The sequence below is a fragment of the Patagioenas fasciata genome, chromosome 5 (genome assembly GCF_037038585.1).
Source record: "Patagioenas fasciata isolate bPatFas1 chromosome 5, bPatFas1.hap1, whole genome shotgun sequence".
NCBI classification, from domain to species: Eukaryota; Metazoa; Chordata; class Aves; order Columbiformes; family Columbidae; genus Patagioenas; species Patagioenas fasciata.
The window spans coordinates 68,224,552-68,238,319 of NC_092524.1; the positions used below are offsets into that span (position 1 = coordinate 68,224,552).

The 13,768-nt window shown below is 42.4% G+C and overlaps 1 long non-coding RNA gene across 7 annotated transcripts in view; it reads left to right on the forward strand.

Annotated features, from left to right (window-relative positions):
* The window catches only part of LOC139828150 (uncharacterized), a 98,618-nt gene that overhangs the window by 73,580 nt on the left and 11,270 nt on the right, over positions 1-13,768 (forward strand). For 3 of the 7 annotated variants that reach the window (XR_011739468.1, XR_011739471.1, XR_011739473.1), the window contains one exon: positions 10,867-11,774. The exons of 3 other annotated variants lie outside the window; for them this stretch is intronic. This is a non-coding gene — a long non-coding RNA (uncharacterized lncRNA). Of the gene's footprint in view, positions 1-8,583; positions 8,758-10,866; positions 11,775-13,768 lie in introns of all 7 variants that reach the window. One more of the 7 variants, XR_011739474.1, reaches the window with a different exon arrangement.

Sequence of the window (13,768 nt, forward strand, 5' to 3'; positions counted from 1 at the left end):
TGTCATTCCTTTTTCACATGGTTTAAGCAAAGAAATGCTGTACCAGAGAGCTTGTCTGTAACCTTTGGACCTCATAGAATGACTTTAAATTAGTGCAGTAAGAAGACTAAAAATAAGAATAGCTTCAGTTCACTCAAAACCGATCCAGCCCCTAAGATGACGTGAGCCCAGCAGATCTCCCTTTTTCAATAAAATTGTGGCAAGAACGTGCTCACCCATGGAAATGCAATATTAAGTGTGCTTGTATGTAGAGGATCTTCTCAACTTCAGGTCTGATGCCGCGCAATATTTTGCATTATATAGCATTATTTTCAGCTCTTCGGGCCACGCTAAGGTGGCAAGAACCCCTCTACAAGCCCTATAGATGCATAAACCTCATTTTACCCCCAGAGTTCTGTAGAAATCGTATGGCACATGCACCAGCGGGATTAATAACAGAGGATGAAGTGGGCCGGTGATATGCGCTGCCTCCCTTTTTCATCCCCACCGGTCACAGTCCTAATGTTATTTGCCTATGTTTGCATGGAAAAAGGGATGCTACAAAACAGTGGCTTGCATTTTTCTTTCCCCAAAACACCAGTCTTGAATGAAAGAAAGAGAAGTGTTACTGCAGAGAGGAGGATTAGGGCTGGTAGGACACTGTGCTAACAGCCCTACGTGGACTTTTTAGAAGCTGGGCTGTGTTACTGGCCTAATGCAATGACGTGTTTAGGCTTCAAATGGGTATTTAGAGAACTGTTTAAATGCAAATAACAATACAAAAAATAACAATACGATATATTATTAAAACCAACTGGCTGAAAGAATTATAAGTTCACAGCTCACTCAAATAAGAAAGGAAAGCCCATGACATTTCCTTAAGGAGTAATGATAGTCTGCAGTGTCAATGTAGCTTTGATATACACACGTTAAAATATCCATATGCGTGAGTCTCTGTTTATGAGGTTGTGGCATGAACAACTTCAGCTGGATATTTAAATGTAGCATTTTTTCCTCTTTTACAAGTTGCAGTATTATAGAGAACTGATTTAATTATTTTAGCCTCTAATTTAATGTTCAATAAACTAGTTTATTTTCTCAAATATTGTAAAAGAAATATTTTCTCCCTGACTTAGATTTTGTATGCTAAGTTTCATGGCTGCAGTATGTAAATTTTACATCTGAAATAAAACCCAAACACGCAAAAACCCCATAACACTTAAAAATAGAAGCTATAATAGAAACACACTCAAACTACAGTGGTGTTATAGCCATGTGCATGTGGCACCATAATTATAGTTTAAAAAGCAATTAAGATAAAAGCCAGTACAAAGAGATCAGCCAAATATCAAGAGACTCAATTCTAAGCAAAACAAATCTCTAACTTCAAGCTAAACAAACTTTTGGTGGTCCATGTACTCAACATTTTAATATTCATATATAGACATGCAAACACACAGAGGGTTTGGGCTCTAAACATTTTCCTTTAGCTGCAAACTGAGTTCAAAACCTCTTGAAGCTTCTCAGGAAAAAAAAATCATAATGGACGGCCCCAAATATTTTAGGGTAGTTAAGCTGTGGGTTTTGGTGCTCATGGTCAACTCCTGTGTTGGGGTCAAATTGCTTGTCCCCTCTTATAGGGAACAAGGAACCGAAATTTGGCTCCTTCCTGGAGTTACATTGGGCACAGTTGCTGGAAAGGTTGGGAGAGATTTGGGGTGTTTTCTGGTGAAATAATGAGTCACTGAGAGTTATCTGAATTAAGCTCTTGCTCAGTCTGTATTGCACTAGCAGGTTTTAGGTTGTGTGTAAATAAATATAGGAATACATATGTACGCATATAGTGTACATGTTTATGTCATACTTGTGTCAGGCAGACACATGTATGAACAGATACATTTGCCCCAAAATTCAATATATGCATGGAGATATGGAGGCCTGGACATATACAGATAAAAACCATATACATTTCACCCTGACATCCTTTTTTATTCCTTTTGTTCCTCTTCTGTATCTATTTCTATTACAAACCCAACTAAAACAGACTAAAAGACAATTATAACCCTACCCTTTGATTTTGTGTCAATAATCATCCTCCAACATTTAATACCTTGCTGGATTGCTATTAAATTGTAGACTTTCCAATAGGAAAGTGTAGTTTTCTCATGAGTTCTGTAGGTAGACTGACTACAGAATTGAATACAGAAGTACAAAGCACAAACTGACTTCTGATTTAGTTTTATGGGAATTTTCCATAAGGGAATACATTATGTCTTAACTAATGTTTTGCCTTAAAACATAAGTTTTGCTGAACCAATTAAATCAACCAACTAATCTTGCACATGAAACATTAAACAAGAATGAAGTGTCTGCAATTAGCAAATAGCTTTGATGTGACTAAATATCTATCTCTTTGCATCGCCAATGTTGTGGGTTTAAGTCCCAGATGATGTTAGACGTGCTGAATGTAAATGTTTGCTGCCTATACATTTCCAACCAGCTGAGTGTTGGAGCAGCAACACTGCTGAGTTCAGAGAGATGGAAAGCCAGATACCAATTGCTATTACTAGGAAAGGCCCTCTTTGCGTTAAAACACGGGTAAAAATAAATGAAAGCAAGCAAGCAATCCCTGACATGGCATAGCGTTGAAAGGCAGGCAAATGCATCATAGTTAATGCCCCTAAAAACAAAGATATGCTTTAAAACAGAAATATTCTCCAAAAGCTAGGCTAAAAGGTGAAAAAAGTATGAATAACATGATAGTCCAAAAAGAGGGTATAGAATAAAACAGCCCAATTCTGCTGACTCGGAAGCAAAGCCCCTGCAGCCTGTGCAATGCTCCCCTCCCAGGCAGCAGTGATTTCGGGAACCTGATACTCGGAGTTTTAGAAACTTTAGAGGCATGAGAAGTTGTGTGCGGAGGTGTGGCCTGGTAATTGCTCACCTCTTTTTTTGTGCAAACACAAAAGCACCACCTCGGCCAGGTTGCTTGGGGAGCTCCAATGTGTGTGGGAGCAGGTGTGGATGCTGGGGGGCCCCGCTGGGAATGCGGGAAAGGAGGGACCCGCAGCCCATTTGGATCAGCCTGGCAGCCAAAGCACCTTCTATTCAGAGACATCATTTAGACTTCAAACTATTTGACAGTGGGACTCACTCTGTGTTTCTACAACATTCAGCTCCAGATCTTGATTTCACATCCGAAATTCTTTTTTCAATGTTTCGGTAAATGCAATTGTTTTCCTGTTTTGCTCCAGAGAAAAACCAAGACATCCAGAAGTTGCTCATGAGATGAGTGTCCCTCATGGTTACAGCTAAGTAAGGGCCAGCCTAGTACCCAGCCTAATTCAGGCAGCAGAAAGACACAAATCTGGGTGTCCCCAAGCAGCTGAGCATGCTGATTATAAAAATACTGCTTTGGAAGCAGAGCTTTCTTAACCCAGCCTAGAAGTGCCATTTATTTTGTACACATAATTCAATATCCACTAGATATGAGAGATGCCTGAGGCTGTAGAGGTCAAGGAGAAACTGAGCAGGACCCATCTCTGAAGACCACCAATGAGTTATTTCGGTACCATGATGTGAGCTGTAACAGTTCAATCCTTTCAGTGAAGTGAGGAGCAAACTTGAACTGCAAATCAAGGCTGTTATTACCTTGAAACAAGAAACAGTAATTGAACTGCGTATGCAAGGGTGGAAAAAGAAACGCCGTGTTGGAAGGACAAAATTAGTTCTAAGAATCTGCCATCACAGAATAAATAAACTCCCAGTTTAGGTAATAGCAACTGCATAGCCTGTGCTTCCTTAGAGAAGCAGGCTGAAATAGCGGGGATATGTATAGAATATGATGCCTCATTAGTTAACATCAAAAATTCCTCTGAAATACTAATTTTTAACTCCTTGCCGATTAAATTAAATTCATATATGCCTGTAGTAACATTTGGGTCTCCAGGAAGAATCGGTGTTCAATTAAAAGAGAAGCCAAACACCATTAAAACAGAAATGTACAGTAAATGCGGTTGAATTCCACCTGTTCATTCCAGATGTTTGCAGTGATTCGCACATCTAAAGGCTCAGTAAACAGAGCTAATGATGGTTCAGAATAGCTTAGTACCAGTAGCTGCATCCCTTAAAACCAGAGCTGCTTAAAAGGGGTTAGAAGGCACACTGCTAAAAACTCTATAGGGATAACATTGCCCTTGTGCCATCTATAGTTTGAATCTGCTGGAGGATCCAAGACTCCAGCAATTCTCTGGGGATCTGCCTTGGACTCCTGGTTTAGCAAGGGAAAAAATCCGTGGATTAAGAAGAACAGAAAACGGAGTACAAAAAGAAAGGTGGCTCCTATGAACGTGAGGTGCAGCCCTCCTAAATATATGACAAGAAGCCAAATAACCACCTGTGTTTGCTGTTCTTTATGCCATGGGCAAGTGTTGTTACACACATGTACATCTGTGCAAGGGTGGCCGCACTCACAGCAGGTTTACATTTATGCATGGGGAAGCTGAATTTCTCCTTTTTAATAGCCACACTGACTTTAAATTCTCTGGGTAATTTATTTATTTATCACCAACATTGCTCATTGCTACACTTACACATCCCCTTAACAGGGCAGCATTGCAGAGCTGGGGATCTAAGGAGCGCAGTTTTCCTTGCATGGTTCACAGCAGTTAAAGATAATGCTTTGTGTTAAATCCAACTGCCGACAAACTAGGACTCGTGGAAATCCTCTGCAATTAAAGGAAAATCATTAAAAGAGGCTCTTCCCCCAGCCTGAGATTCCAACAGATTGGTGTCCAAGTCCCCAGTCCCTTCTCCGTGTGCCTTCTGTGCTGAGCTCCCTTTTGTGTTCCCCACGTGTTCAGCACAGACATCCCCAACTGGCAAATGCCACAACATTTATAACAACTCAGTATCTTGTGGATGAATTTGGACTGCAGATTTCAAAACAGAAGGTCTTGGAAAGAGAAGGGACAGGTCAGCATAGTTTTTGGAACTGAGGCATCTTGCATCTGGGGTCAGAGACGAGTTTTGACCAGGAAATATGATTTCCAGAGCGGAGGGCACTTCTGAAACCTTGTCCACTCTTCAGGCTTTGGGGAGCAGTTGTAGAAGGAGTCATAGCCAGTGTAAGACATTTCTCCAGGACCTATCACCCCTAGGAGTCTAATCAGGTGCTGCAAAGCCAGAACTATTCCTACCCCAGGCGCACCCAACGTTCAAAGAGCATCTCAGGTCTACAAACATCTTGTTGCATTTCCTTACTTAATGCATATGGATCATTCATTGAAATATTCAAGAAAGACATAACACCAAGATGGCAGCAATCCCAAGGGTCATCAAAACAATAACCATATTACCTCCCTGTGTTTGTAGTGGAAGGATCTCAGAGCTTGAAGCCAGAGGACACCAGGATGTAGGGCCAGGAGTATTTCATGAGGCCACCTCATCCATCCCCTGCCTTAAGGCAGGATTAGGGCTGGTTAACTACTCCTGACCGATATTTGTTTGACCTGCTCTTAAAAGCCACTCATAAGTTCCTCCAACACTCTGCTCAGTGTTCCTATTAATCCAGTACTGTTTTATTTTTTAAATGATAATATGAGAGTGAGAAAGTATGGACTGTAGTTGCCCCTCTCTGTAAGGACAATCCAAATGTGTTCATCGTTGCCTCGGGATAGATAAATCACTATTTTCCTACCGTGATTTCTTTTGTGCTCCTGGCCACATTCCTGCAGGGACAACCTGAGGCTGGCCACAAAGTTCCACACTGGGTGGCACTTGATGGAAGCTGACGGGAATACACTGGGCAGAACGGAGCTGGTGGCCTGGAAAGTGGGAATGCTGTTCCAGCCAAGGAGAGAAGTCGTGCTCCCTTCCCTTCTGCCGCCTCCGCTCCCTTGCACACACAGCGTTCCACAGGCTGTGCACAGGGACCAGGATTTTGTCCTTAATTAATAGGATTATTTCTTGTGAATTCCTCCTTCCCTTTCCTGCACTATGTTTGATGAGAGTGGCAGGTTCAACTCCCCTTTGGTAACACAGCAGGGCTGTGTTTGCAGGTCTAGGGATGTGACAACAGCTATCATCACCCCATTAATATCAGCCTATATAAGGCACATTCTCAAATTAGGAGAAGCACAGGATGGCATATTACTGTTCCCCTCAGCTCATACATAGAGATATTCCCATTACTACAACACATCTCCCACACATTGAGAATGTCCCAATGCATTGGATTTTCCCTGGGGAAAATAAGATTAGATCCCAGCATCATACCCAGAGGGTGGTTTGTATGCACTAACTTTACCCCTCGGGCAGGATTTTGCTGAAAATCAAGGTTTGAAAACATCAGTTGTGTGGAGAAGGGGCAGCTCCAGCCAAGAAGGCACTGAGTACCTTTGCTGCTGTTCTTGTCTCAGAATCTCTTTTCTTCGTTATTGTAATACAGCCTTTCATGTGATTTCTCTATGTAACCGATAATGTTCTGGAGCTTGCGTTTCACAGGAAAGGTTATTTTTGAAAAGAATAAAGAAAATCCTTATCAACCTACACGCTTGTTGTAGGAATGCCAACTCTCTTATAAGTGCAGGCCCATCCGTTCCTTTATTTTGATGTAAAAAAAATCTCCTGGCCTGTATCTAAAACATGTAAGAGGAATTGCAAGCAGAACTTGATCTCATCTCACTCTGAAGACAGCAGGGCCTTTCTCCCCCAGAACAAATCCCAAACAAACCCCCCCTCCTGCATCCAGCTTTACTGGCAGCTTCAGCAACAAGAGATAAACTTCAACCTATGTTTCCTTTCCAAGCTTAGTTGTTCAACAATTTTTCCCCCCACACCTGCTTCAATCCCCTGCAAGAAGCAATTATCCAAATGATATTGTGGCTGGGGATAACTGGATATCCCTCCTGATACAACACAGTGATATCACGGCAACTTCTGCAGTTCTCAACAGATTTCACACAGCGTGCCTCAAGAAAAGGACTCTCCTCCATAGGGGTCTTTGGATCTGTCCCACATTATAAGCACATCTTGCAGAAATGGAAGAGAGAGGGAATGGCAAAAACTTGTGTCTAGAAAGCTCAGTTCTTTGCCCAGGAGCGTTTGGACCAATTGCTAAGCTCTAAAGAAGGTAAAACAGTTAGTCTAGGAGTCTTTGTGATCGTTGTTTGGTGGAGAAGGGGATCACAGATCTCAGACATGCCTTCAGATCATTTGAGATAGTTTAAATAACTAAAGAAAGCTTCCCTCTATTTTCTTACATTCTCAGAGAATACAGCATCAAATTCATCTCATGATCAGTGGGAGGATCCAGGTTTAGTATGGTAAAGACAGTTCACCAGAAACTTCATGTGGCAAACTCTACCCTGGGGACTGTGGGGTGGCCATGACTTCTTATTGCCAATGGAGCCATGCTGTCTGCCCATAGCAAAGGTAGCATGGCAAGTGGGAAAAATGCAAAACCTGCTGAAGGGACAAGACATAGATTTTCTGTAATTACCAGCTGATGCCCATTGATTTTTGAAACTGCAACTCTTTAATACAAAACAGGTTGCGCAATGGTCAGGTTGGCCCAGAGAAATGCGCCTGAGCTCCCAGCTCTGCTTCAGGAAGAGATAACAGTGACACACGGCGTTCAGCAGTGTTGACGTGTGCATGCAACAGAGCGGGGACTGCATCGAAACCCCCCTTTCTACTTCAGGCCAATTTGTGTAAATAAACACAAACATTTCTAAGGCTTGATTGACTGAAGTCAGTGAGAAGGTCTCTGCTGACTCCGCTGGGCTCCAGATAAGGTTCTTCAGTTCAGTAGCTTCCAAAATGCATCTGCTTTTCTGATTTAGTGCTATTGTTTGATGCAGGTCAAAACCAAATGAGCCTTAATTAGCTTCAAACTGAGTTCCCTTGTTTACAACATATTGGTTTATGTTTCTATACTTTCTATACTTCTATACATTGTCAATTATCTGTCAACTCTAGCTTCCCTTAAAATACCTGTTTGTTTCATGGTCTTTCACTAACTACATTGCCATATTTCTTAATTCTTGTACTATCAAAGATATGCTACAAATGGAAGACATTTTTGTATATCAGGACCAAAAAAATGCACACAACTTCTTTGCTCACTGATGCAACCAAAACACCCAGGAGTTATTATAATGTGCATTCCCTTGACAGAGACTTTTATTTCATGCAAATTACTATGATTAAGATTCGAATACTTTTTTTCCATTTTCGCACATTACTTAATCAATGTGAAGTACTGTGTAAAAATTGCATCTCTTCATAACAGTGATTTTGACCAAGTCAAGTGTTGCTGCTAGAATCCTAATCCAGACTTGTGATTCAATTATCATTTAGAGACTTTCTAAATTCAAATTAAGTTTACAAAAAAATAAAATAGAACCAAAACTTAATATCAGCATGGATCATTTGTAGGTTTTGTCAAAATAGCTTCCTGTTGCAAGGGAATGTAAAACATGTCAAATCCTTTCTGTTTCATTTCCTTCTTTAACTTAACATGAAAAATCTACAGTGCTGCATGGAATCAAAGCATTAAAATGTACACCTTGGGACACTTCTTGTTTATATTGCATTGTTTAGATTTTATAGGCAGCCACCTTGAGAGCTTATGAGAATATTTAAGCCTGGATATGATTGACGAAATCACATTATCACGACTTCATGAGTTGTCGTTCATCAGCTGAGTCCCAGAAACTCATTGCTACCTCACAAGCCAAAGTAGATTCTCAGAGCTACAACTACATCAAGTAGCAGGTAAAAACCGTGTCTGTTAAAAACCTCCCTGCTCATGGCATTTTACTTTTAAATTCCATTCCATGTACATGGTGCAAGTTGCCTGTGAACTGCTATAACCTCGTGGCATCCACTTTTATGCCTGTGTAGTGAGGTTGGCTATTTCAATCATGTTTTTTTTGGAACAATCGCACTGTGGGCTGCTCATGAGTGTTAAGGTCATCAATAACTATGGCGTTGGTCTGACACCTTACATACTCATACTATTTGGCATTGAAATTCATTCCTCAAAGCCAGCGATGCTGGTAACAAGTATTTTTGAGGAAAAAGCCCCAGCTATACAACATAAAGAATCCAATTAGTGGAGAACTTCCTACACCCCTTGGCCCTGGAGATAACACAATCTCTTCTGGAGAGCATTAGCCTGGAATTCATAATGTAAAGCCTCTAGATTTCAGAGGCTAGCTAGAAAATTACTTTTTCATTAATATTTTGACTAATTACTCTCCTACAGCCATATAGAAAGGTTACATGGTCTCTTAAATCTGGTATGTATCTAGTATGCTAGCAATTTTCCTTCCTTTTCATTCCTCACAGGACAGAAATTAGACATTGTCATTCCATATTATTTGCGACATGTTGACATTATAATTTAAAAGGATGCAGCAGTTCTGAACAGCTGGAGAGTAATCCTGAACAATCCTTGACAGTTTCCTTTGGAGGATGAATGCCCCTCCCTGGAGAACTGCACAGTCTCTTATTTTAAACTAACAGCTAATTTTAGACAGTTTGCCCTCTTAGAAATGCATGCCACAGAGACTTCTCTACATGGCGAACAGCAGTGACCAGAGATAAGCACCCACACAGAAAAAGAGAGAGCTTTAAAATAGATTTTTCCTCTTCTAAGAGACATGACTTGTTTGCAGGATTGCCTGATGGAGCCAAAGAGAGACTCTCAGACAGCCCTCCCTCGTGCTACTCGGAGCTGAAAGCTTCTTGGATGCTGCAGACACTTTGGGATTGCTGTGGTTTACTTCTCCTCAGAGATCTGGGGGAATTGGTTTAAGCAAAGGGAATTTTTTTTGTATTTCCCCCCACCCAAAAGGTTCTGTGCACTGTGCTTGAAACCTCTTGCTCCTGGAAGGGAGCAGGAAGATCTGCAGCAGGGTCGTGCATCACCTTTATCTCTTAAAGGTCTTGTGTGAAACGACATTGAGTGATGGGGGAAACAAGCCAGGAAACACCTTTTGTAAGGTGGAAACCAGCTTCCTATGGCTTTGTCTTGTGGGTTGTTGAGAGAAGGAGGAAGGTGGGACCTGGGGCATCTCCTCCAGACATCTTACCAGGAGGAGGGGAAGCTGCTGTGGCTGCCAGGTAGAGCTCCATCTCCTCCTGCCCTTCTGTTCTAGCCCTGGGGACAGGTTCAAACTCTCCTTACCAATGAGCGCTTGCATCTTTAGCCAGAAATGTCTAGACTTTTTTCTTTCTTATTTTCGCTGGAAAAGTCCTGACTTCACATCATTATGCTCCTGGGGCAAAGGCACAGTGATTGCAGATCAAACAAGAGGCAGGTGACCCGTTTGCCAGGTCTGCGGAGTGATTTGGGTTCTGGTCAAGGGTAGAAAGAAACTGCTGAAATGATTATTGCTTTGTTGTGTGTCATGTTATCGGAACAGAGGCAGATCTGGCTTGCAGAAGTCATTGCAAGGACAAGCAAGAAGCACAAGAGAAGTGTTTCTCTGTTGTCACAGGAGCTGGAGGCACTGCCAAGACAGGAGCTCTCCTGAAAAGCTGGTTCGTGCTCTTCAGCTCTTGTCTCTCCTGGGTACAAGATCAAAGAAGGGCTGAAGGGACAAACACTTTTATGTCATGGACTAAGCAAAATACCCCTGTGCTCAAATAGGTGCAAGGTTGAGCCAGATCTGAATTGTGCTCAATGACATTTTCCTAGATGTGCAACAGACACTAGTGTGGTCAGCCAGGGCACTGACGATTGACTCCCGCTCCGCTGGGACCACTGAAAGGCTTCACTCTGGTTCTGATGGGGTTTTAGTCCAGCCTTTAATCTATACAAGTTTTTTTCCATGTTGCACATCATCTCTGGGGAACGCTCTTGTCTTTTCTGAACAGGAACCACAGCTGCCTGAAGAATAAAAATGTCTGGATTTGGGCTATGCTGGATACTATGTTCTGTGAAGTCAAGGGAAAACTTGTCACTGGTTTCAAGGACAACAGCTTGATGTCCCTTCTTCAGCTGTCATTCAAGAGTTTGCCTCATGGTTCCTACCAGTTAAATATTTTCATCAAAAGAGGATGGTGTCCTAAAGAGGAGAGTCTGGCAGTATTAAAACAGAAAAGTTCTCCGTTCTCGTTTTTCTAATTAAAAATAACTCCCCTCAGCTCTCAAAACTCTAATCTGGGCAATAATACTTTTCAAGAAGGGAATATTTCCCTTGCAGAATTTAGAGCAGCCAGCTTAAAAATCCAGATTTTGGACTGAGGTGATTTTAAAAACAATTTCACTGTATTTATTCTGTAATTGGAGGAGCTGATAAGCCATGCGAAAAGAAAACCCTGTGAACATAAAGAGACTGAGGGGGCTGATATAAATCCACCTCTGCAAGATGTGTGTTGAGAGGACTTGGTCACAGGAGAAACGCTGTTCCTGTGAAGAAGCATTTGCAGGCTCCAGCCCTCAGTTCAGCACGTGGAGCAGCTGAACAGGTAATATCCAGCGCTGTGCCTTGGGGCCCGCAGGAATGGGAGATGGAGCTGTTGGAACACTTGTCTGTGTGCAGGCACTCGAGTGAATATACTAAGTGTGCACGCCAGAGCTGAAGGGCTTACAGGACTCAGGTGTTTGCACCTGATAAAAAGCCAGGACAAGTGCTGTAGGAGCGTGGGAGTCTGAAGAGAAGTCAAGACTCGATCTCTTTCCCTGAATGATTCATCGCCCTAAAGAAAACAGAATCTGAATTCTATTTTCCACTGAGGGCCACGTCCCCCTGGCTAAGAGAGGACCCCAAGAGCAGTTCCAGGTACTTTGTATGAGGGAAGGAAGGAGACAGTGAAGAAAACTCATTTTCTCAGGTCCTTCCAAATTGTTCTGAAGCAATTGCTAGAAATATATAATAAATATATATAAAGGGTGAGTGTCAGGAGGGTGGAGCCAGGCTCTTCTCGGGAACAACCAACGGTAAGACAAGGGGTAATGGGTTCAAACTGGAACACAAGAGGTTCCACTCAAATTTGAGAAGAAACTTCTTCTCAATAAGGGTGACAGAACACTGGACCAGGCTGCCCAAGGGGGTTGTGGAGTCTCCTTCCGTGCAGACATTCAAACCCGCCTGGACACCTTCCTGTGGAACCTCAGCTGGGTGTTCCTGCTCCATGGGGGGATTGCACTGGATGAGCTTTCCAGGTCCCTTCCAACCGCTGACATTCTGGGATTCTGTGATTCTGTGAAATGCAAGCTCAACCAGTTACTATTCCAGAAAGAATAAGATAAAATACAACAAAATGTCTTAGGAGAGTTTTTAGACCCTGGATTAGCAGAATTTTAAAACCCTGGTATGACTATTGATTTTCCATGGAAAGCAGACAGTGGTGACTAGTAACAGTGCAATGGCCATCTCCATCATGGCTCTAAGTATGGAGTTGATGCAAGTCTGTTTAGCAACCTGTGATATGGTCCAGGGGACATGGTGGAAAACCATGACCAGGCCAAGGGTCGGGTGAGTCTTGCAAGCTCTGCTCTCTGCATGAGGTTGAGATCCTCACCTAATTTCACACAAGTCTCTGCAAAACATTCCTGGGACAGCCTGATGGGGAGGAAACAAAAACATGGAAGAAGGGCTGGTGGGAAACATAAGAGAACTCCTGTCTGAGAGCTCCTGAACCATGACACCCACTGAGCTTGACCAGTAAATCTCCTGGGACCACATTCCATACTCTCATCCAGAAGCTGGAGGCCTCCTGGAGCTAGTAGACCCTGCTGGTGATTAGCAGAGCAGATTGATGATGTGAGGCTTGTTCCTGCAGTGTCTAATGCCTGTATGTGCAATTAGAGGCCCAATTCTGACCGCAAAGAGCTGTCTCAAAACTGAAGCTGGTGCTACTTGGGAAGGAAAAAAAAATCTGTGTCTCTCTATAGTCTCACATCTCTCCCAGGGATGGAGCTGTATTATCTGTGAAAGTGCATCCGAACATGCCTTTGAAAGTTGAAGTCCTCTCCTGACTTGCTTCATCCATTGGCAACAGAAGCCATCCCTTCCAGGAAAGAGAGAAAAACAAAACCCCCTTCCTTATTTTCTTTCCCCCTTGCACATTTTAAATTAAAACAGCTTTGTGCAAGCTATACTGAATGTGCCACAAATCTCTTTGCATGGTTAAAGTTGATTAATTTGGGTTGGAAGTGAAAATTAAAAAATAGCAGCAGCTAACAAAATACAAATAGCCTCTCCTGGGCCTTGTGGATGATGGAGCACAAACCAAGATGCCTGAGCTGGTTGTGCCTTGGGCATGACTGTCTCCTCCACCTTGGATTAAACACTTAAGAGCAGAGCTGGTTTTTGTGAGGAAGGGGGTTTGCCTCAAAATAATATGTATATAATCCTCGAGATAATCAATTTCTTATAGATGCTTTGTAAACTTTCGTGTTCGAGAGCGCAAGCCATAGTACTTTCTAAGTCCCTAGGGGTTGTACTTGATATCCATTTGTTATTTCCTAATGCTATTCAACCTTTTTTTATTTTCCCCCTGTTTTTTTGAAGCTTGCAGCAATAAGCCTGAGACTTACGTCGGCAGTTGCCACCGCTTGTGCCATTCTGCAGTGAACTTTGTGCGCGTTTTCATATTCCTTTTCTTACACTCCTGATAAAAGCATTATCAGGGAAATTCAAAAGCAAGCAGAAAACTGGCATAGCTAATTTAGGCTAATTAGTATGGCAGAAGCTGAGTCTTGTACTTCAGAGGTTCCCATGCCCTCCCATGTCTCCACCTGATCGCCTTGTCCAGCAGCAAACCCAGGAGG